The following is a 24,374-nucleotide window of genomic DNA, read 5'->3' on the forward strand; positions in this document are numbered from 1 at the left end:
TTTTTTTCTTTTTCTTTTTCTCTTTTTCTTTCTCTTTTCTCTTTTCTCACTGTTTCTTTTCTCTTTCTTTTCTTTTTGTTTCTTTTCTCTCTTTTTCTTTCTTTTCTCTTTCTTTTTCTTTCTTTTTTCGTTCTTTTTCTTTCTTCTCTTTCTTTTCTCTTTTTTCTTTCTTTTCTCTCGTTTTCTTTTCTCTTTCTTTTCCTTTTTTCTTTTTCTTTTGCTTTTTTTCTCTCTTTTCTCTTTCTCTTTTTTTGTCTTTCTTTTCTCTGTGTCTTTTTCTTTCTTTTCTCTTTCTTTTTCTTTCTTTTTTCTCTTTCTTTTTCTTTCTTTACTCTCCCCACCCCCCCCAAGCGCTCTCCCTCTCAGAACCCAGCACCTTGGCTGTTGGCACTACTTTTCAGCGGATGCCCCACATGGGGGAGACCAGTGACCTGCCTCAGTTGTGCAAACTTAAACACGGAGCGGAGGGGAGGGGAGGGGAGCCCCCCCCCGGGACCCCCCTCCCCGGGACCCCCGTTCCCGGCCGGGCTGCGACGCTGTGGCTCCGCCATCCCGCGGGCGGCCGGGCGCGCTCTTGGGGCCGGGGCCGGGGCGGGGGCCGGGGCCGCTGCGGGGCCGAGCGGGTGTCGGCGCGCGGACCTCGGGAGGGGAGTTGCGCTCCGGCCTGACTCGTGCCGGGCAGACCCGCCCCCGCGCTCGGCAGGCGGGGAGGGAGGGAGGGAGGGAGGCGGGCGGGACGGGGACGGAGCCTCCCGGGGCCCGCGGCGCGCGCCGGCCCAGGCGGGGTTGGGGGCGGCGATGCGGCGGGAGGCCCCGCAGAGCCCCCGCGGCCCCGAGCGCTGCCGCCTCGCCCGCCCCTAGGGCGCCCGCCTCGCCGCTGCCCGCCCGGAGGCCGCCTGCAGCTCGGGGCGCGGGGGCGCGGCGGGGCGCGGGGGGCACACGCCCCTCACCTGGGCGAGGCGGGGCGCGCAGGCGCTCAGCGCGGGGGCCGCGCCCCGAGCCCCAGCCCCGCGCCCGCGGGCGGCGCACAGTTCCGGGCCCGCGCGGGCCGAGCCGCCGCCCGCCGCCCGCCCCGGCCGCAGCGCACACGGGAGAGCGTCTGCGCGGGGCCCGGGGACAGCGCCGCGGCCGCCAGCGTCCCGGCCCGAGCCGCCGCCGCGCAGAGGTGAGTCCCGCCCGCGTCCGCCCCGCGCCCCCGGCACCCGCGCCCCCCGCACCCGCGCGCCCTCCCGCACCCGGACCCGCGCCCCCGGCACCCGTGCGCCCTCTCGCCCTCCCGCCCGCGTGCAGCCGGAGCCCCCGGGGTCCGTGCACCCTCCCGCCCGCGCCCCCGGGGCCCGTGCGCCCTCTCGCCCTCCCGCCCGCGTGCAGCGGGAGCCCCCGGGGTCCGTGCACCCTCCCGCCCGCGCCCCCGGCACCCGTGCGCCCTCTCGCCCTCCCGCCCGCGTGCAGCCGGAGCCCCCGGGGTCCGTGCACCCTCCCGCCCGCGCCCCCGGCACCCGTGCGCCCTCTCGCCCTCTCGCCCTCTCCCGCCCGCGTGCAGCCGGAGCCCCCGGGGTCCGTGCACCCTCCCGCCCGCGCCCCCGGCACCCGTGCGCCCTCTCGCCCTCCCGCCCGCGTGCAGCGGGAGCCCCCGGGGTCCGTGCACCCTCCCGCCCGCGCCCCCGGGGCCCGCAACCCGCGCGCCCTCCCGCCCCCCGCCCCGCGCGCAGCCGGCGCCCCCGGGAAGGGCCGGGAGCCACCCCCCCGCCCCGGACTTTGCACTGGGTCCCACTTGTGGAGGCGCGTGGCTCGCCGGCGCCCGGCGGGGCTCGGCGGGGGCTCCCGGAGCGACCGCAGGCCCGCAGGGGGCCCCGCGTGGACCGAGCGGAGGGGGGCGCGGAAGGGCAGCCGCGGGGCCCCGGGCACCTGCCGGGCAGGTGTGGCGCCGGGCGTCTCTCTCGCCCTTTCGGGGAGCTGGGGCGCCGGGGGGACGTGTCTGCGGAGGCTGGGAGCCGAGGCTCGGGGTTCCGAGAGTCCCGCAGCTGAGGGAAGGTCCCCGAAGTTTGCACTTGCGGGGCTTGGGGCGCCCGAGGGGGCCGCGCGGGGCCGCGGAAGGGCCGGGGCGCGGGGGCATCTGCGCGCTGCGCTTGCGGGGCGGTGGGGGGGCCCGAAGGGGGAGCTGCTGGGACGGCGCCCAGGTGTGTCCCAGGCTCGGGGACCGGGACGGGCAGCTCCCAGGGCGGACCTGGGCGGGGAGCGCCGCGGCCCCGCGGGGAACACAGGCTGCCCCCAGCCCTCGGCCCCCTCGACAGGAGCACAGCTCTGGGTGCTCCCAGAAGCTCTTGGGGTGCGAAACGTCACCTCCCGTATTTTCACACCGCAGAGGTGGTTCGGATCCCCCGCCCCCCCTTTGGTTTTGCTCTGCCCGGAGCATCCGCCCAGGGGAACGCAAACTTTGTTGAGAGGTAGCGAAGGATGCTCAGCGGGAGGCCTGTGCCCGCCGGAGGGTCCAGCCTCCAGCTCCAAACGCGCGGGTTCAGCGGGATGCCCGGAGCCGTAGAAAATGCATTTATCAAACTAAAAAGAAGGCTTTTCATAAAGTCAATAAGCTGCATCTTAGATAAAGGTTTTGGCTTGAGAGAGCTCCCTTAAATATTTCAGGACACCGTTTCCCTGGTTTTCCTAGTCCTTTCATCTTATCTTGATGCCATCTGTGCGCTGAGTGTGTGCTGTCCCTTCCCTGGGATACAGAGATGCCCCTAGAATGCAAATACTGCCTTGGAAGTTCTGTTGTTACAGGAGGCTTTTAAGGTGGAGGAAAAAAAAAAATGTGTCTTTACTCAAAAGTGTTGGTCGTGGTTCAGATTCCGTATCCCCATAAGTCAAATATTTGTGGATTTATCATTGACACTGCTACTCATTTCCAAAAGTGATTTGAGGAAGCTTGGAATGAAAACCACAAATCAAATAGCTATTCTTGTAGATCTCCTTGACCTCTCTTGGATGCATTTGTAGTAAAATGCTTTTGAGAAGGTGAGCCCTTCTTACAAAGGAAAAATTACTGCCCTCCCTGGAATCAGCCGAGTGATAGAAATGTTTTGCAGCATAATTCCGCGTGTGCTTCATTTGCACTATATTATTTTACATTACATAAGTCATGATGTCTTTATAGAAGTTGAGCCACGAAGCAGCATCTACGTTAACGAAAAGAACGTCGACGTTTTATAGCATTTTACCAAATACACGGATTCAAGGGGCAAAAAGCAAACGGTGAACTGAATGTATCCTTCTTGAACTGAGGCAGAGAGAAAACCAACAGAGGTGTCTCTTCTGCCATCAAACCGGAGAAGGAACTGTCATTAGTACTTGTCACCCAAACATGGCCAATTAGTGAGACCTGTCAGCAGTTAGAGGAGAACTTTACCAAGTGTTACCTATTACATGAGGATTTATCAAGTTATATCAGGTGTGTGCTCAGTGTCCTTTATCTCAGATTAGTGACCTGGCTCAGCGAGGGGGGAAAAAAATGCAGCAAAACAAACACAACTCCAAAAGGTAAAACGTCTACGTAGAATAATGCTGTGTGGAGCTCCCACCGTGGAAGAGATCAGAATCTTAAATCCCTCAGCTGCCTCCCCCTACTTTAGATTTTTTTTTCTTCCAGCTGAGCTTGAAGATATCATTGCATGATTTTAAATAGCCACAATGTGTATTAAAAAATATGAGCAATTAGTTTACTTCTCACAGGAGTAATTGCTTCATTTATGAAAATCTTTGCTCACAGAAGTAAAGAGCAAAATTGGCTTTCTGCTGTCCCTATAAAATCCCATGTCTTCCAGGAGCTAAAGAACAATGAGCACGTTCGTCCCAATTTCCCACTGCTTTTTACTCCAGCGTTTTTATTGTGACCGCCTCCCCCACGCGTTCACCATCTCTATTTTGTCGTCTCCCCCGGTCCCCTCTCTGTTCCCGTGTGTCTCAATGTCGTCTTTTCATCCTACCTCTGCTTTTTCATTTTTTTTTTTTTTTTTTGTTTTCTGCAGTTTTCTCTTGATCCTCTTTTGCTTTGTAATAGGTGATCTCCTTTTTGCATGCTACTTTTTGTTCAGGGATGTCCTTTTCTTAGTGCTGGATTATTTTCCCAAAGTGCTATTCCTGTCTCTACTTTCCCTCCTAAGTTTCATATTGACGACCTGAATCATCTGCGAGCTGCTTCTGTATTCCTCTCAAGTGCCTTCAGCGGGCCTAAACTCTAATTGACATCTTTCTTCTTACTTGAAAAGGGGTGACTCTGTCAATTTCTGTCTTTCTTTCGGTCACCCAGGACCTTACCAGTATCTTTGCTCTCTAAATACAATGCACAGAAAATCCCATGGGCTCCATCTCCACATGATGTCTCATGATACTTGCTTCTCCACCTTTTTATGCCCATGGGGGTTGTATTTCTTTGGACTCTTCACTCTTTCTAGAAACTACCCTGATGCCTTCCTGACTAGTTGCCCAGATCCAGTCTCTCATTTCCAATCTATTTTACGCTTGGTTTGTAGAATAAGCTACTTTAAAAAAAAAAAAAGATTTTATTTATTTATTCACGACACACACACACACACACACACACACACACACAGACACAGGCAGAGGGAAAAGCAGGCCCCATGCAGGGAGCCCGATGCGGGACTCGATCCCGGGACTCCAGGATCACACCCTGGGCTGAAGGCAGGCCCTAAACCGCTGAGCCACCCGGGCTGCCCCAGAATAAGCTTCTTAGAGCAGAGCCCCGCTCAGTGCCAGGCCCTACCCAACAACACAAACCTCATCTCTGACATGTTCAGACCCTTTGCAGTCCAGGCCAAAAGCGGCTCCACTTTTTTACTTTGATCTCCTAGATTCACTCATTCACTCATTTCTTTTGTGAATATTTGAGTGCCTGCTGCGTGCCAGGCACAGGGTAGATCATACTTTTAGAAGTGCCTTGTGTATTAGCTCAGTGCTGTGCTGCACATTTTATTTTGCAGTGGTGGAATCCACCGTTAAAATACGATCTTACGGGCCCCAGCAACCCCACTGACCTTCCAGCCCACCCTTAGTAGCCTTGGAGGCGTCACCATCTCAGAGTCCCGAGTCTCCTTGAAACAGTCGGGAAACTGCTCTGGGCCGAAGGCGGCGTCCCCTCAACCCACAGCAGGCTTCTGGGCTCTGCGTCTTTGCTTCTGCTGTTCCCTCTGCCTGGGAGAGGCTCCCCCACTTCCCCAGAACCAGTTCCACCTGCCGGGGAGTCTGGGCAGCTGCTCCCTGTCTCTGAACCCCAGCTTCCGCTCCTGCAACCCCTGTGACACTTTGCTCGGCCTCTTCCTGGAGCACAGCCATGGTCTTCCCTCTGTATCTCCCCGCGTGCCTCCTGCTCTCCGTAAGGGCCCCACGCACGCGTGCCTAGCCTCAGGCCTGCCCCTGCTGAAAGACCCCGAGGCCCGGCGCATGGGGACATCCTGCAGAAGTTCTTTAAGGAGCCCGAGCTCTAACTAGTTCTCCAGGCCCAACCTCTGCCCGCAGTGGCCGCCTGTCCCAACTCAGTCTGGCTGTGGCGGGAGCCCTGGAGCCAGTGCTCCTCAAGTCTGAAAATGCCCCGAATCCTGGGGGGCCCCGCTCGGAGGGCGGGTGCTGCTGGAGCAGGTCTGGGCTGGGCCAGAGGGGCCTGGGCAGCGCCCAGCTGGTGTTGAAGCAGCGGAGGGTCCCTCCCCCCGGCTCCCTGCTGGGTTTCAGTTTCCTCCAGGTAGTGTTCGCCTCCCTAGAACTTTCGCCTCTGAAAGTATTTTAGGCCTCGACATGCTTCCCAAGCCCAAATGAATGGAAGATGCGGTGACGCCCTTGAGTTTTTTCCTTATTTTGCTGGTAAAACGTTGCCACGGCTGCTTCTCCCCCTTGTATTTTTCTCCGGCCGTTATTTCTTTGTCGTATTATTAGTTCTGATTATTTCTTTGTCGTATTATTAGTTCCCATTTCCCCCTTAGGTTCAGGCGGCGGCGGGTCCCCTCCCTGCTATGATTCTTTCTCTTTCCCGAGCGCTCTCTGGTTCTTAAAATTCTCCTCGGAGGCCTTGGCCGACTCCCGGCCCCAACTGTTCTCCTTTTGCTTCCAAAATTTTCCTGTGAAAGGAGCCCTGAGACAGGGCGCGGCGACTCCACTTATCCTGCCTTCACTGGAGCCTGAGATGCCGCCGCTGGGACCCCCGTGAGCTCCTGGCCCGGGCCAGGAGGAGGCGGCTGGGGGCGGCCCCAAGGATCCTGCCCCGTCGGGGCGCTGCTGTGCCCGCATCTAATGTTTCTGTTCTAGATAAACAACTTGCACTTTTGTTCTTGCGCTACCCGGAGAAAGACTCATGTTTCTTCAGAAACAGAACAAAACAAAACCCTATACCTTGGCATTTGCAAATCTGGTTTTTTGCAACCCTGGATTCATACTAAAATCAACTCAGGAGTTTACAAAAAAATAGTGATGTGTTTAGCTCATTTCAAGGGAGTGATTTAATTTATCAGTATTTTTTTTTTTTTAAGTTTCCCCAGGCGAGTGTGACTTGCAGCACAGGCGAGAACTCCGGTATCTGGGCTGGGAAGGCAGCGCAGAGGGTAAGAACCCAGCCTCGGCCCATCACACCTGACCTGGCTGCTCACCAGCTGTGGGGGCTTCCGCAGGTTACTTCACTTCTTGGGGCCTTAGTGTCTTCACCTGTGACAATGGGTTGACTTGGTTCTTGTGAGGAGAGACGGGAACCATTCGTGGAATTCTGTGCATGTTGGGGTCGTTGAAGAAAGGGTAGTGTGGCTAATCCTGATGGTCTTGCCGTTGACAATTTAAATCCACTGAGTCACTTAAGGGTCACTTCGCCTTGGAGCTGACGCTCTCCTCGCCCCCTGTGGTTCAGTTTCAAGAAATGCGGCCTAGAGAAGAAATTTATGAGCATATTTTTCAGAAGTCAGTGAGAAAATACAGAAGAGGGCGTATATATTAATAAAAACCAATCACCCTTTTACTTTTGATCCATTTGGTGCCACATCAACTCTATGATCTCATAAATAGTGGAGATAGATTAAAACACATATAAACGGATACAAAAGGATGACCGGGCTTTCATACCTACGTCATGAAAAATGACTTTGCTCTTTAATAAAGACAGTTCTATCATCAACAGATAGACAGGGTGGAAATTCATGGATCCAAGAGTGCATTTTATTTTGGAAATAAATAGAAATGTGCTAGGCATTTACATTTCGGAGTTTATAATGGGAAATGGAACTTAAAAATTAACAAGCGCACAGAGAGAGAGAGAGAGAGAGAGAGAGAGAGATCCTGTCCTAAGCAGGCTAAAGCTAATCAATTTTTTCTTCTCTGTTTGGCTGAGATTCTAGAAGGCCGTTAGGCTATAATGCTATCATCAGAGCGGCAAAGCAAAGATTGGATAAATGGATATAACCAACGTTAACTGAGGCCCCACATCCCCTCCTTTTTTTTTTTTTTTTTTTTTCCTGTTTACATCTGAAAACAAGTAAAAGGATGCTCAGTAATTGCAGTGGGCCTGGCCTAGATGCGTGCTGGTCAACACTCGGGGGTGTTACGCTGATGGGCCTCCGCGTGGAAAAGAAGGGCTAGAGGGTACTGCCTCTCACCTTTCTCTCTTAGAATAAAAGGTTTCATTTCTGCATTATTTACTTTTTGATCAGAAAAAGTATTTTTCAATTAAACTGATTAAACTTTTCTAAAGTTTATTTTCCATATTGTGATGTGTACTTTTTAAAGAACACAATTAAGACCAAGATATTATGACGTTTTAAAAAGAACTGTTGAGCTCCACTAAGGAAAGCGAGAGACATTTAGCTGATTCTATTTTCAATCTTCGCTTTAGTATACTTGTGTTAAAATTGTGTCAGATTCTACGGGGAGCTGTGATTTTTAATGTGTATTGGTTAAAGTGGTCAGTCTGATGGTTAGTCCATTATGTAAGGTTTTCAGAGGCTAGAGGCCTGGACGCTTGGTCCGCTTATACTGGTTGCAAATCAGGATTCAGATTCTAATTAATCTCCGGCTTCCTGGATTGCTGTTTCTGTGAAGTGGGAGTTAAGGATAGAAAAATGACTACTGTTCAGTCTTTGGGATGGACAGGGATCTTTGCACAAAATCCTCATTGATAAATTGGAGAAATGAGACCAAAGAAATCTAGAGTATTTAAAATTTGAGCCTAAGGAAATTAGACATTACAAATAAGGATAGAAAAAGTTTTGCTGATGCAAACACTAACATTTAAACTTCACATAGAAATTGTATAGACCCTGTGATGTCCTTAGAGCTGATACATTAGAGGTGGGAAGACTGTACCTCACAGACTTAGAAAGGGAGAGGTATTACCTTATATTTTACCTAAAATATAATGCTGAAAGAAGACAAAGCACAAAGTGCCCTTGTATGTATAAAAAACACACTTGTGTATAAATACAGGCGTTTTGATTTTATATCTATGAGTATTTTTATTTTAATGAGTTGGTCTTTGCACGCAGGCTTACACAATATCTAGAAATGCTGACGATTAAATATATCTAATTACCTGCATTTGTTACACTGCCGAAGATGGAAGGAAGTAGAGCCTAATGGTTGAGTTCAGGCTCTGGAGTCAGACTTTGTGAATGCAAATTTCAGCTCTTCCACTTATTAGCTGTGTGAGTTTGAGCAAGTTACTCAACCTCGCTGTGCCTTAGTTTCCCAAGTCTAAGAGGCAATGAGAAATTTTCATAGGATCATTGTCCAAAACAACGATTGTACGCATAACATACTTAGCAATGTTCTTAGGACTTAGCAAAGTCCAGTATTCATAAAGGTAGCCATTGTTACACATTACATGGTTAAATAATTAATATCAAGTGCCTCACAGATACATTGATTTCTTTGTCAAGAGAACTTGTGCAACTCTGTGTTACACCTTGAGTTCGAAACTTACTTACGTATTTTTCTTTTTTTTTTTTTAAGATTTTATTTATTTATGCATGAGAGAGAGAGAGAGAGAGAGAGGCGCAGAGACAGGCAGAGGGAGAAGCAGGCTCCATGCAGGGAGCCTGATGTGGGACTCGATCCTGGGACTCCAGGATCACGCCCTGGGCTGAAGGCCATGCTAAACCGCTGAGCCACCCAGGCTGCCCACTTTGGTATTTTTCAAAGATATATTATTTTCTCCTCTTTCTTTGTTTACTTTAGGAGAGCACTGACATGAGAGAATAGAGGTGTGGGATTGTAAGCACTACAGGGACTCTAGACAGTTTGTAACCATGTGAAGCACAGATGGATTTTTGTAATAACAAAATATATAAGTCAGGGTGTAGGATTTTTGAAAAGACCGAGTGGTTTAAGATGTAGCTTCTGCATGAACGTGCTTCGCGAACTTGGTACTCATGTATAAACCTGGAATGTTGGGAGGTGACCCAAATCAGAGAGTCATCTAGGTATAGGAGCCAGCTCTTGTAACCAGGGTCTGTTATCAAGGTGGACTCATTCAAGGACAGTCTCTTCTCGGGCACCTGAATTGTAGTTAAATAGTCACCTGAATCCTCCTGGGTTCGCAGGCATTTATTTTAACACCTGCACTAGATTTTCTAAGTTGGAATTTAGACAAGAAAATAATTAGAAAAAAAAAAAACACCCCACAAAATACAAAAACCAAAGAAACCATAGTTGGTAAACTATATGCAGGATTACAAAGAGTTTAAGTCTACGTATGTACCTAATTACTACGTGTATGGTTCTTAATGGTCAGTCTCATTTCCATAGGAATAAAATCATCATGACTCAGAATGTGGATGGTAAAATCTTAGTTTTGTTCTTTTGATAACCTTCTCTTTGTGTCTCATGCTTGTGGTCCTAGGTTGATCCTAAAAAATGTCTCTAGTACAGTGATTCTTGGACTTTAACATGTAAAAGAATCCCTGGAGGGCTTGCAAAGAATGCAAATTGCTGGAATTCACCCTTGAAGTTTTCTGCTCACCAGGTCTTGAGGTAGGACCTGGTAATCTAAGTATTTTATCAAAATATTTTACAAGTATCCCAGTAGATTCACAGACCAAACTTAGTCTAGTTCCCTAGATTAACTCTTGTTCTTAGTTCTGGATGCGTATCAGAGTTACTGCGGTTCTTAGTGAAAGCACAGTGGAAGAGGGCCAAGCTCAGTTCCTCTGTGATGCGTTAACCACAGGCCACTCCTTGCTTAAGCTGCTCCACATCACCCATGTGGAGCCTGTCGTGTGCAAATGCTAGAGAACAAGGCTATGTTCTCTCCTTGACTACCCAGTGGCCATCAGCTGCAGGTTTTAGTACAGCATGGTTCTTCGTAGCAGTGTGGACCGTTGGCTACCTGCCTCAGTATCCCTGTGAGCTCACTTGTGATATTCAGATTCCAGGGCTCAAACCTAACTCTACAAAAAAAAAAAAAAAAAAATGCGGTGGGATGTGAGGTCTTAGAGCCCGGCTTTTCCTTGGCTCTCCAGATGATGATTATGCCTTGATCAAGCTCTCTACCCAGTGCTCTACGGAGCTAGCCTTTGCCCACGTGGCTCACAGCCTCAGACAACCCCAGTGCTTGCGGTGACCACACCAACTGCAGTGACCGGAAGGCCAGTACGGGGACCACCATGACTCCTGAATGTCAGCAGTGTCTCTTCTTCCCACATCTCCAGGCTTCTCCGTTCTCTGCATCCTGCAAACAGCCATTTCTCCTGTCCTTGTGGTTTTATGATGGGAGACACAGGCTCCTTTCTCTCTGGTCTCTTCCTGTCTTCTCTTTTCCACAGCTGCCGAATGGAGTCCCAAATGACTGTGCCAAATGTACAGATGTGATGGCACACATTCAAACTGCTGCTGTCCTGGCAGAGAGACCCCTTTAAGCCTTTTTAAATCCTTGAAGTCTTCCTTGCCTCCCTGTGTATAGCTTACATAAGCAGGGTTTAAATTTGTCGAGAATTTCACAGGTTCTCAGATCTGTTGTCTTCCTCTTAAAGTGCTTTGGAAAAAGCAGCAGTATAATGTACTCTTGGCTGGCACAGGGGGAAAGGCATCCTGATCTTTAGAAATAGTTGAATTCTTGAAATTGCCTTTTTGAAATATCAAGAATTAAAGCAAGAAAAATTACTGTGTGTGTGTGTGTAACAGTTTTGTCTTCAGGGTGCGTACTCCAATAGACCCATTTAAAAATGTAAATTAGAGAATGTTTTAGTGTTGCTATATAAAATAATGAGTGAAAGGGATATTGAAAATGATTATTACTTATGAACAACTTTGTCATTGATTATTTTAAAATCTGAACAATAGTGCTCTAGCTCGTTAAATAACCCTTTATAAAACTTCGGAGAAAATAAATAAATAAATAAAAAATAAAACTTCGGAGATTGATTGAGGGCAAGGTGGCATCAAAGTCAATAGTTTGACATCTCCTCGTTGCAAGTTCGTGTTTTGGTGGAACCCTGTGTTTAGCCTGACTCAGTCCTCCTGGATGTCAGCCTCTTCCTTCAACAATAAGGAAGGCTCACTGGTAACCAACAGGGGTTGGGGAAGTTGGGTGACTGGCAAAATATATCATTTTCCAGGTAGGTATCTACGTATACCATTTTCCAGGTAGACGTCTACCTGGAAAACGATACCACCAATCAGATTAAATGTGAGAGGGAGTTGTGCATACAGGAGATAGCGATGCTAGACTTTATGGATCTTCTCAAGGGATAGTTACTGGCGACATGGCAAGTTTCTTTCTCTAACATTAGGAAAAGCATTTGAAAGACAGCTCTGAACTATTCCATAGAGTTAACGACGATGCTCGTTGGAGAGGCCCTCCATGGGATGGGTTTTTGGTAGTCTCTGGGACCTGTGCTTAGTCGAGAAGCTTGTACGACTCCAAAGGCCTCTCGGAGTAGCCCACGCCTTTGTTTCTGCCAAGCCTTGTTATGACCATAAGGCACAGTGCAGTAAGAACATGATTTCGGCACTGGTTAAAGCCACTCTAAGCAGCCTAGCATGAAGAAAGACACAAAGCAGAATTTTTACGAGTCTCCCCACCCCCATGCTGCCATTTCTTAACCTTCTTTAGCAGCAGGACAAGACACATGCCTTACCATCTGGTGCAAGATAAGAGGGCTTTGAACCGACATGGAAGCTGCCTGCAAACACTCAAAGGGATGACATGTGGACAAAGAAGTAGATTCATTTTTCTGAAGTTCCAGCAGGCACAATTAGATTCAGTGGGTGGGATTGTAGGGAGGCAGATTTCAATTCAATATGAGAGAGAACTTTCTAATGATTCATACTGTTCAGTACTGGCCCAGAAGTTTCATGCTTGTTCCAGAGGGAAGTATGTCACACGTGAGAGGATTGGCCACTGGAAACAAGATAGACAAGATTGAGGTTCAACTAGGCTGACCACTGTAATCTATCCCCTTTTTGGCGTTATTGATAAAATAGTTTGAGGAGTGACCATAGGCAGGGGAGGGGGTGTATAAGACAAAAAGGTAGGTGTGAAGAGGTAGGTGTTTCCTAGACTCCTTAAAAGATGAAAGAATAATGACCTCACCTCCCCCCGCCCAACCTTTTTAAGCACATTGCACTTAATGAGCACCTATTCTGTGCCAAAACATCATCTCATTTAGCAGCCAAAAGGCAAAAATTCCAGCGAGTCTTCTCTTAGCCAGGGTCCTCCAGTTGCTTTCTTGCATTTTCGATGATGTCACAAAAGCTGCCCTGCATACTCACCCTACCTGCGCTAATCTCCTTGATCATCTTTTCATATCACATCTTCCCTTTCCTCTATGGTACCTGCACTATTAGGTTGTAACAATCAGGTTTGTGTTGGTTGTATTCATTTTTTCGCACTAGACTGCAGGCTCTTTGAGAGCAGACCCCTTTGACCGATTCACCTAGTCAGTGTCTGTTCTAAAGTATCTATCTGGCAAGTAGTGAAAGCAGATGTCTGTTAACTGAATATTTGATTTCTCCTCCCATCATACCCCTTCCCCAAAAGAAATATCTGGGATGACTGTTATCCTCAAGGTAAGGAAATCTACCAGAATATTCTTTCTCCTCCCAACCCTGCCTTTCCATTCCTGACCACATCCTAATTACCTATCCCATTCATTCTATTTCAGGGGAAAGCTAGTGAAGAGAATGAGGCGGGGAAAAAAAATCCCCCAAATTAGAGAAGGGAAAACCACCTCTTGTGCAGCCCCTTCGTCAACCCAACTAGTTATGTTGCCTTTGGCAGCATTCCTGGTCGGATGAGGAAGAAATCCTGCTCCTGCTGTCGGCTGGCTTTGTCACCTAGAACTACTTCTGTGACCACCTCATTGTTTCTTCTCAGTAAAATGAGGAGTTTGTCCGGACAATTTACAGGGGCTCATACCGAAGTACTGTATTTCCTAATCTCTTTTCCCTTCTAAGTTTTCCTGAGGTCCTTTGCCTCTGCCTAGCATCCTCCTGGGTAACCAAGAATCCAGAACTATGAGGAGAAGCAATGCCAGGAGCTGACATTGGGGTACAACACTGTTCCCTGTGACCTGACCCACCTGGATCATCGAGTTCCTGTTCTGTGGCCTTGGGAACATTATAAACCTCTCGAGGCCAACGATACCTCTCCCATAAAATGGCCAGAATATTCCATTCCTCAAGAGCTGCAAGGACTCAGTGAGATAACATACACAAAGTGCGAATCCTGCCCCAGAAACATAATGAGCGCTTGGGAAATGATCATGGTTATTTGAAAATAGGCCTTCGTCTCTTTTTTTCCTCTTCTCTTCAATCCCTGAAAGACACCCACACACAAGTCCCGAAGAAGTTTTCTTGGCACGATTATATTGCGCTCTTGCACATCGTTTGCCCTCCATTGAGAATTAGTAGAGGATAGTCAAGGTGCCTTCCTGCTGAGCCATTCCGCTCTTGCATGTGCGATGGCCACAAGAGCGACCTGCTTCACAGTGACCGGGAATATATTTATTTTACCATTTGCATAGAAGACAGGAGTGTTACTGAGGAGACACTGGGAGTGGGCGTGGGGTCGTCTCTCTCAATACCACATAATGTATCGCATCCAGCCAAGATTCTTTTATTTGAAAAAGCTTTGAGCAGCAGTGACACAGCAGCTCCTGAGCCTGACAGTAAATAGACACCTTATAAAAATTTATGAAGTTCAGGTTGTAAAGAACAAACTGCACATACCGAGTAGTAACATTGCTTATTAAAATAATTTCATCTTTAAGTCTGTCGTCTCGGTATCGCCAAGAAGGGAGGCTCGTGCTGTGGCTAGATACCGCCACAGCCTGCAAACCCGTATAGGGCCTCCTGGAAAGGGATGATAGTTTTACGAGATATGATTTTCTCATCTCACCAAATTAGATTATTTGAAATAGCGTCCCTGGATGTAAAATTTCAATCCCGAGGACATGGGTGCCCCTGAGACTGTGTGCAGCCTGGTGGCAGAGCGCGGGGGGCACGAGGGGGCTGCCCTGAGCCCGACTCTGCAGCGGCTCCGTAAGCCCTTCTGTGCCTGGTGCCCGTGGCCACCCCCGGCAGCTCGCAGCCTGCGCCCCGGCTGGCCTCCTGGGGTGCTCCCTCACTTCCCCGGGTCCTTCTAGAGCCGGCCTGCTGCCCTGCACCCCGCGAGCCCCCCCCCGGCGCCCCTCTAGGTACAGGGTGGCCTGTTAGGTGCGGCGCCTCCCAAGAGAGATTCCGTTGAAAGCGGGTTAGACTAGGTAAGAGCATCCCTGAGCATCTGTAAAGCCAGGAGGTGTCTCCGCTCTTGTCCCCCGAGTCTCCCCCGAGGGGACAGACGGGGAGCCGCCTGCCTGCCGAAGCGGCGTGGTCCCTTATTCCAGGCCCTTCCGCCTCATTTGTGTCGCACGCTCAGTCCCCGTTCCTGTGAGCCTCCTCCTCCTCCGGTTCGATGTCCTTGGGTCCGATGGCACCACGACCGGCTGCTGCCACAGAACCAGGGGTGGCGGCAGGTGCCTCCCAGGGAAGCCGGGGCGAAGGCAGTTTAGTAGGAGAAGGTCCTCGAATGCCGAGCCGAGGCCGCGGGCTGACCCGGGACCAAGTGTGTTGCCAGCGCCGCCTCCGCCCTTAGCTGCTGTGCTGCTGGGCAGGGACCGCGGTGTCCCCGTCCCCCCCCCCCCCCCCGTGTGCCGCGGGCAGGCAGCAGTAGGCACATTTCGGGGACCAGAATTACGGGACAGATGCCGCGGGCACAGAAAACTACCGTCTGTTCCGCCCTGCCTTTCAGTTCGGTAACCTCGTGTCTTGAGACGGTTTCGGTGGCGCCTGGGACTTGGGGAGAAGAAGGGAAGACCTGGACCGTGCAGCGGGCCGGGAGGCAGGAGCAGCGGCGGTGGCACCGGTGCGTTGGCTTCCCGGACTCCAGAGTCGGCTCACTGCTCCCCGGGCCTCATCCCTGCAGGATGGCGGCCTGCAGTCCCGTCCGTCCCGTCCCGCCCTCTTCAGCTCCCTGAAGTGACGAAGTGAAGTCTCTCTTCCTTCCCTCTTCCTTCCCTTCCCTTCCCTTCCCTTCCCTTCCCTTCCCTTCCCTTCCCTTCCCTTCCCTTCCCTTCCCTTCCCTTCCCTTCTTTCCTTCCTTCCTTCCTTCCTTCCTTCCTTCCTTCCTTCCTTCCTTCCTTCCTTCCTTCCTTCCTCCCTTCCCTTCCCTTCCCTTCCCTTCCCTTCCCTTCCCTTCCCTTCCCTTCCCTTCCCTTCCTTTTCCTTTCCCCTTCCTCCTGCCTTCCTGCCTTCCTCTTTTCTCCTTCCTTCCTTCCTTCCTTCCTTCCTTCCTTCCTTCCTTCCTTCCTTCCTTCCTTCCCTTCCCTTCCCTTCCCTTCCCTTCCCTTCCCTTCCCTTCCCTTCCCTTCCCTTCCCTTCCCTTTCCTTCCCTTTCCTTCCCTTTCTTTCTTTTGTTCATGAGAGGCACAGAGAGGGAGGCAGAGACCCAGGCCCCCTGCAGGGAGCCCGAGGCGGGACTCGATCCCAGGCCCCGGGGTCATGACCTGAGCCCAAGGCAGCTGCTCTGCCGCTCAGCCCCTGAGCCCCCCGGCGTGCCTGAGCCTCGGCCTCCTGTCTGCCTCCTGGAGAGGGGAGCCGAAGCGCCGAGAGGCCGCCCGATGTGCCCGGGGGCACCGGCAGAGCGGACCCTCCTGCTCAGGGTCAGCCCTGGGCGGGCAGCACGGGCGTCCCTCGGGAGTTTGTGAAAAACCGTGCAGCGTCCCGGGCTCCACCTCGGGCCTGCGGCATCCCCATGTGCGCTTTGAAGCTCGCCGCATGGACCGTGGACCGTGGACCGTGGACCGAGGCTGGTAAGGGCGAGGCCTCTGCTTCCACGGCGGCCTCACTTGTGCTCGGGGCTCACGACAGGCCGCTCGGGGGGGCAGACCTGCCCGCGTGCCTTGGGGCAGCAGCATCCTGGATTTCATACGTGAAATCAAGCAGGACGAGTTTTTTCTTCCCAAGCCTTTTGAGGGGTTCTGTGGAGCCGCGGTGTGGGTCCTTTGAGGAGGTGACCCGCGGTGGCACGGCCGTCTGGCGTGAAGGCTCTGTAGGAGCCTATCAGCGAGCTCCTTCCCGATATCACCGTGTATCAGCAAATTCCCACTTAAAAATATGTAAATGTAACAGGACATGTGGGCAACATCTCTGATTAGACATCTGAGTGATTAGGATGATTTAAATTAGAGCTGTACTTCTGTTTCTGAGATGATTTTAGAAACCTAAGGCTGCGGGATCCTCTGAGCTGCAGATTTTGAAAATAGGCATGCTAGACATTTTACAAGAATATAGTTTTAAAATGTAAACAGAAAAGCAACAGAATAACACCAAATTTGGGGCATAACCGTGCACAAATGACTGTTTTCATAGTCAACAAGGCATTAACCCCTCTAAGGTGACTTGCCACGACGACGGAAAGGCCCTTCCAGGTGCAGGTATGTCAGTGGAGAGAATATTGTCCAAGGGGAGACTCTCTGAGAGGTTCCCTTCGTCTTTCATCAGCTTGCAAGAGAACCAGTCGGCTTTGAAAAGGTCTTGCCAGCCCCACGCCATGCCAGCTTCCGACAGCGCCGTGGCAGCCACCTGGAGCAGACGGTAGTGATTGGTTTTGTTCTAAGGCATCCAAGAGCGCCACAAACACACTTTGAATTCTAGGGCACCTGGTATCAAGTTGTGAATATGGAACCATGGACGAGTTCGTTCTCGCATTCCTTAGGAGGTACCTAGGATCCCCCAAATGGGGAAGCTCTTGCCAGTTTCCTGGTGTGACCATCTGATGGGGTCAATTGTGCACATGTTGCTTTGCACATACAAGCCCAGAAAATAGAACAAGAGCTGCAAATCTTCACAAATGCGATGTGGAAAACATGCAGGCGATCCATACAGTTCTTCTATATGAGAGGCAGGTGTGACATGCCCGTCGTGTGATGAGTTTATCTTTGATCCCTGTCTCCATCAATTTCGGTGACACTTGTTTTCACCCGTATAGGCAGAATGGCATTTTTTTTGTTGTTCTGGCTGAAGTACCCTGGGTCGACTGCCGTCACTACCTGCAATCCATTTATTGCCGAGATTTTACATCTCTCGAGGGTGGCATCATATGCTCCCAGATTATGCAGCACGGGTCCTTTTATTTATTTATTTTCATCTCTTACCTGTCCTACCTTCTGTCATTCAATTCATTGCATCGTACCCAATCGGATCATTGACTCCCCAAAGAATCGAACCGGGATCAGGCTACATATATGAGTAAATCCTAGGTTGCTACCAGAGCACAGCATCCATACAGAGAAGAATACCCTATAATGGACATCCTAGGTTATTCTTCTGAGTCTTAAATCATTAACCACCTTTCAGGGTGTTAGAGTAATTTCTGGATTGAGAAAATCATTCGCATCGGAGATAACCAATTTTGTGTGGTGGTGGAGTAGTGAGCTCTTGATGTTTGAAGGAAGGAATGGGCCTGGTATACGGATATAGTCCATGTCAGCAGGACAAGGACACAAAGAAAGGCAAAGGAAAAAATAAGTCTTCAACATGGTTCTCCAAGTTGAATAGTTCATCATTCATTGGAGAGTTATGACTTTACCCAGTGCTACTTGTATTTGAAATACCCTTTGTTACTAGATTTTCACTTAGGTTCTGAGAGTAATAGAGCTTGGGATAAATAGCATTACCTTCTTCTTCTTTTTTTAAGGTCCCAATTAAACACCCTGTACATTTTTGCATGCTGGAGAGTCATACCGATTCTTGGTCTACCCTTCCCCAACCTCTTTGCACTAATGGTAAGCCAAGTGGTTGGATCTTCTTATTCAAAGCCTTCCTTTGACCGAACAATTATGTTTTCACCTTGACTTCCTTCCATCCATCTCTCCCTACCTTCCTTTTCTCTAATTTCAAATTATGTTCCATATAGAAATAACAAGAAAATAGCAATATCAACCAGAGGCCACAGGCTGTGTGCGGTAGTGTTTTAAGCATCCCCATTTTACACATGATGAAACTGATGCTTAAGAAGTTGAGAAACTCACCTTCATCACAAAAACCATAATGCAAGGCTAGAAGGGAAATTTAAACATCATCTAGTTCAGACTGTTCTTTCCACAGATGAAGAAATAGGTCAGGCGAGGTTAAATGCCTTACCGTAGGTCATACAACTAGCCAATGGAAGAGCCCATTTCAACTGGTTCCATTTTTATGGAAGTTCTGTAGGCATGTTCCATTCTGTCTGAGTGGCTAACTTGGATCACTGTCTTCTCTGGAACAATCTGCCGTGAGCATGGCTACACTGTACAGAGTTGTTCAAAATGCCGCAGGTCAAGAGGGATCTTCACAGCTGGGCAAGGACCAGCTGCAAAAGCTGTTCACTGTATAGGGTTGTTGTCTCCCAGGCTGGAAGCTCCGTTCTAGCCAGACTCTCACTGAGCCAGGAAGCAAGTCCCTGTGAGGGAATTTCCATATTATTAGGACTCCTCTTCCCCTCAAGGAAGACCAAATCCAGGGTGAAATCAGTCTCTGCCTTCGTTGTTCTTTGCTCCGTCTACTCTCCAGGCCCTGCCTCTCTTTTGAAGATAGATTGAGTTTGACAGATGGAAAACCAGCAGCAGTCCTGGGACTGGCTGCCAAATGGGACAGAGGAGAAGGTGATCTGATGGGTTGTGGCATTGAACTGAAAGGGTATGAACACGGATGCATGAGTGAAGACAATGAATGGTGACCCTCTGGAGGAAATCGTGTTTTTCATCACGGCATCAATTGTGTTAAAGATCTGGAGACCCAAGCTACTGCTTTCTGTCATGTACCTGTGTTGCAGTGTAGCTTGCATAATGGTGCTCCAACATAATTGTGTGTCCCGATTGGACCTTTTTTCTTTTTAAGTAGTATATGCTTCTGACCACAAAACGAATTCATGAAAAACATGAAGAAAGAAGTGGCGATTCACAGAGCTACCCATAGAGGTAGAATCGTGATTCCCTGTGAGACAGTTTGTTTCACTCTACGTGTGTACTTCCTTTCCCTTTTCAAACAGGTAGCCGGGCCTGTGTGCTCCCCTGACCTCAGGGGAGAGTTGATTTGCAGGGAAGAAAGCAAGTTGCCCACATTAGATGAGAGACTAGTGTTCTAGAGGCCCCTTAAAGGGAGTATATTCTAGGCAGAAAGAGCATCAAGGAGCTTTGGGTGTAGGGTAAGCAAGGAAATAGAAAAGAAAGGGAGAGGTTGGTTTCCTAAAGTTGGTGGATCCAAGGTTAGTCTGCTTCTCTGGAGCACTCCAGTGCCGTGGCAGGACGTTGAGCAGGGGTGTGATACATTTGGGGAAGCTATGTATTTTATCATAGGGATCTCCAGCCTTGGCAAAAAAATCCCACAGCACACAAAGCAGTGCCCCCAGCACCAAAGGAGAGGCCTTCAGTCCCTGAGTTTTCTTTATTAAATGCAAATCTGAGCATATTTCTCAGCAAAAGATCCCTTCATTGACATCACATCGGTAGGAGACAGAGAAAGGTATTCCGAGCAGATGAACCAGCACGTGCAGAACTATGAAGTTAATGAGCACATGTGCTCTCTGTCAGTGATTTTCTTCATTTGGACCCTGGGGTTGTTTACAAACAGCTGGAAAGATGGGCAAGGGCTGCTCATGGGTGGGTTTGACTGCCATCTGGTGGAACCTCTGTGGGCCAATGATTTTTAAATATTTTTTTAGGAGCATAGATCACTTTTTCAAATAAAATTTTACACAGAAACTCAATGAACTTTCATGCCATGCCCTTTGCCACATCGCCTTTAACTGTTGGGGCATGTCTGTGTGACCATGACTGATCAGATGCCCATTATCTGATCAGATTTGAGATGTGAATGATGGTCACAGTGGTGGTATGAAGATAGAGATCGGGGTTGGGACAGAGAAGGTTAGACTGGATGCAAAGAGACCGACATAGTGAGAAGAAGTTTCTTGACACAGTTGGTAATAGAAAGATAACTTCATTCTTCTCCTAGGAATTTCAGTTTCTATTGTGAGCTTCCTTCGATTTGACGGTAGAAACTTAGCTATATAATTCAAGGTTGTACTCCCCTTCTCTGACTGAGATCTAAGTCCATGTTTATTTACATGTAAAAACCACTACTTATTCAAAACCTGGCTATGGGGACGCCTGGGTGGCTCAGCGGTTGAGCGTCTGCCTTCAGCTCAGGTCATGATCCTGGGGTCCCGGGATTGAGTGACGCATTGGGCTCCCTGCAGCGAGCTGGCTTATCCCTCTGCCTGTGTCTCTGCTTCTGTCTCTCTGTCTCTCATGAATAAATAAATAAAATCTTAAAAAAAACCCTTAGTTATATAAAAAGCAGGTACTTTATAAATTTGAACTAATTTAATTACGCTAGTAACCCTATATCGGGTACATGCTATTACTATCTCCATCTTATAAATAAGGAAACAGGCCCAGAAAGTCGAGTGATTTACCAAAGTCAAACAGCTCTTAATGACTAGACCTGGGATTCGAACCGGGCAGCCCAATGCCTGCTATGCTCCAGTATCCTCATTCTTAACCAGTGCAGCTACAATGCCGAGATATCCATGGGGAGCGTACCATTTTGTCCTTGGGAGTGATTAGTCTTCTCTGGCATCCATAGGCATCGATTCGTTTTTTTCCTATCCCATCTGGTTCTAGCACATCAGCCATGCAGGTTGCTCTAGATCCTCCAGAATGTTTCGTTCAGCTCTTCGCCACCTATCCTGTGCCAGGAGGAAACTGCCGAAGCTGTCTAGGACTCTAACTACCTAGGCTAGTGGTTCTTAACTGGGATTCCCACCTACCCTCCCACCCCTGGACATTTGGGGATGTCTGGAAACATTTTAGTTGCCCCAACTGGGGAAGGAGATTATGTTCCTGGCATCTTGTGGATACAGACCAGCAATGCTGTTAAACATCCTCTAGAGCACAGGACAGTCCCTACAACAAAGGTTTCTTGGAACCAAAATGTTAATATCTCTGGGATTGAGAAACTTCCATCCAGACGTCAATATAGTACATTTCAGCCATTTATCATTTATTCTCAGGGCTCCAGGTTCCCAGGAAGGTACAGATTCTCAGGCTTCTTAGATCTACCAAAACTACTGGGGTTTCCATTATCTTTCGTTCCATCAGGGCTCAGTGCAAGGCTGGCGAGTGGGCTGAGACCTGGGCTCCCTTCCCAGATACTCACTTAGGTCAAAAGTCTCTGCAGTACCCTTTAACTATCTCCCTTTCTCTCCCTTTTATTTAGTCTGAAAGTAGGAAGCTTTGCTCTTACTCATCATATTCTTTCAAATCTGTTGCCCACGATTTGCCCTAATGTTCAAAACTCAAACTGCCAGAAAGGAGTACCCTCATTTCCTTCTTTCTTCTGCTCTATGCTATGAAATCTTTTTCCTGGAGACAATAAATACAGAAATACAGAATAAATACAAAAATTAATACAAAAATTACAAAATAAATACAAAAAAATAAATAAAGACAGTAAATACAGAAAAGTCAGCACACTGAAGGAACTTTACTGAAATACAAGAAAAACCTTAGTTTGTCCATGTCAGCGTTTTGCCATCTATAGTCTGAGGTGCACCACTGTCCCTGGAGATGTTCTTAAGTTTTCTATGAAAGGGGAGAACTGCTGAATGTAGCCCCCGTCTCTAGGAATTCACAAGTCATATAAGCAAACTATTTACTTTTGTTTATCTCAGGTCTTCCCCAAAGTATTTGACAAGAAAACATTCTTTTCTGTGGAATCCTCAAGAACAGTTTGTACGTAATTTGAGAAATGCTAGCCTACCTGATAAACGTGGTCTTTTTTTTTTTTTAAACGTGGTCTTTATCAGAGCACTGGCAGAGATAAGAGGTAGGTCCTAGAGGTGCTAAAAAGCTAAACTCAAAAGGAGTTGGTGAATGATTGGTCCTGGGATGTCAAGAAGCAAGAGAAATCGATAAGAGGATATAGAAACTTCAAAATCGAAGGAACAAATTCCTTATATCACAAAGTATTAGGCACCAAGGATTTTTAAAAGTACAAACCACAAAATGATAATACTGAATTTGTTTCTCTTGGATTATCGTAATGGCTTTCTGAGTGGTCTCCTAGCTTTCATTCATGTTCTCTTCTGATCTCGATGCCATAATAGCATCAAAGAAATATTTCTAAACAAAGATGCAATCGTGGCATTGCTCCAATCAAAGAACTTCTGTGATTTGATTTTGCACGTACATGACCCAAACTTCTTTGCATCATGTTCGGAGGACCTTGTCAAAATCTTCCCGAATGTGGATTTAACCGGGTATGGCAAGAAATGAGCAACTCTTTCTTCCTCAGCAAGATCGTGCCTTGCACTGCCAGTGCTTGTGTGCTTATTTTAGGGACCCTGGGGGACGAGGCCAGCTGTGCTGGGGACCTTGCATCTGGTCCTGTCCCATGTGAATACCCTGATTCTGTAATGTTTTAAAAAAAATATCTGTAGTTTTAATCTAATCTTGGAAAGGAAGTATTGTGTGGTCTGTCTCTGTCTGTGGATATTTTCCATTTGTCCCTCTGGATCCACTCTAGCCCTTGTCCACTCATGTCTCTGCTTTAAGAGGCTGACCCATATGGACCAAATCTCTGGAATCCCTTGTCCACTGTCTTATCGTTGGGTTTGATTAATGGAAAACGCTGGCCAGAGATGGGAGAGAGGGAGGAGAGTGAGATCAGAGTGTTTATTTCCTGGACCCTACGCTGCAAGGTTACCACAGGTTGACTGTGTCCTGTGCTGGTCACGGCCTCTCTCAACGTGGCCTCCCTCATGGTCTTTTCTGCTCTCCAGATGTAGGTAACTGACTTCCCCCCCGGGGGGTGTAACACCATCCTCTCTCAGACCCCTGGTTCCTGTGTATCCTTGTGATTCCTCCGCTTCTGACTCTATACTTGTGAACAGTCCTTTAAAAATAAACTCTTTTCAGATTTTCCCAATTTGAATATTGTATTTCTTTCCCAGTGGGACCCTAATGGCGATCTGAAATCCTTAGATTTTTTTTAACATCCGTGAAAAATTTCAATGATAAAGAATTGAATTAGACAGAGACACTTATCACAAAATGTCCATTTTTGTGTTTTACTTTCTATTATTTCAAATGGTACCATAAAATCATAGACTCGAACATTACATTTAAAAGTCACTTTAGGATAACGATAGTATTCATTTCTGGTCAAGAAAGGCCATTTCGTTTGCGATTCATTGGAAAATTTTCTACTTCATTGACTAATGAAAATTCATGGGAGAGAGCACTGAGTTGGTTTGGATGGTGGGAAGGACCCCATCTGTGCACAGTTCTCTCTGGTAAGGTCCATGGGGACAGGCGTGTTGGGTAGTTAATGGGAGCAACAGACCCAGGGTTCATTGGATGGCTCAGTGGCTACAGCTTTTGCAGCTGGTCTTTAATAAGTCCCAAAAGAATTGTCAAGTATGAGTAAGAGGCTGTTGACCACAACTAAGCAGTTTTCTTCTAGAGTTAGGCATTAATCTTCTTCAGGAGAAGAATTCTCCAGAAAGAACTCTGGGAGAAATGTCAATCCTAGATGGTTTTCCTCCTCCAAATGGTTTATAGTAGCCTGTGTTCTTTGAATTAGGATAGATTATTATAGCATTGAAACTGAAAGGATCTTTGCTAGGAGCGCAAACCCCCCCCCCTTTTTTTTTGTTTATAGTGATAACTCATCTTTAACTCAGCCTATTATTCATATTATTTTTTCTTTTAAGCAAAAGAATATTTTAAATGTAGTTTTATATAAATTAATTTCCCCTTCCATGATTCTGGCCATGGAAACAAATGTCAAATTACTGATTCTTTCCTTAG

At 48.5% G+C, this 24,374-nt stretch overlaps 1 protein-coding gene and 1 long non-coding RNA gene across 8 annotated transcripts in view; both read left to right on the plus strand.

Moving 5' to 3' along the window:
* Positions 1-1,042: 1,042 nt before the first annotated feature.
* The window catches only part of ZNF385B (zinc finger protein 385B), a 388,911-nt gene continuing 365,579 nt past the window's right edge, over positions 1,043-24,374 (plus strand). For 5 of the 7 annotated variants that reach the window (XM_077883220.1, XM_077883200.1, XM_077883204.1 and 2 more), the window contains exon 1: positions 1,043-1,165. The gene's annotated coding sequence lies outside the window, so the exon portion shown is untranslated. Of the gene's footprint in view, positions 1,166-6,584; positions 6,606-15,361; positions 15,386-24,374 lie in introns of those variants that run through there. The other 2 variants (XM_077883203.1, XM_077883202.1) reach the window with 2 other exon arrangements.
* On the plus strand, positions 11,312-14,251 carry LOC144304935 (uncharacterized). The gene is made up of 2 exons (XR_013371939.1): positions 11,312-13,050; positions 13,146-14,251. It is a non-coding gene; the product is annotated as an uncharacterized LOC144304935 (long non-coding RNA).

The sequence above is a fragment of the Canis aureus genome, chromosome 34 (genome assembly GCF_053574225.1).
Source record: "Canis aureus isolate CA01 chromosome 34, VMU_Caureus_v.1.0, whole genome shotgun sequence".
NCBI lineage: Eukaryota > Metazoa > Chordata > Mammalia > Carnivora > Canidae > Canis > Canis aureus.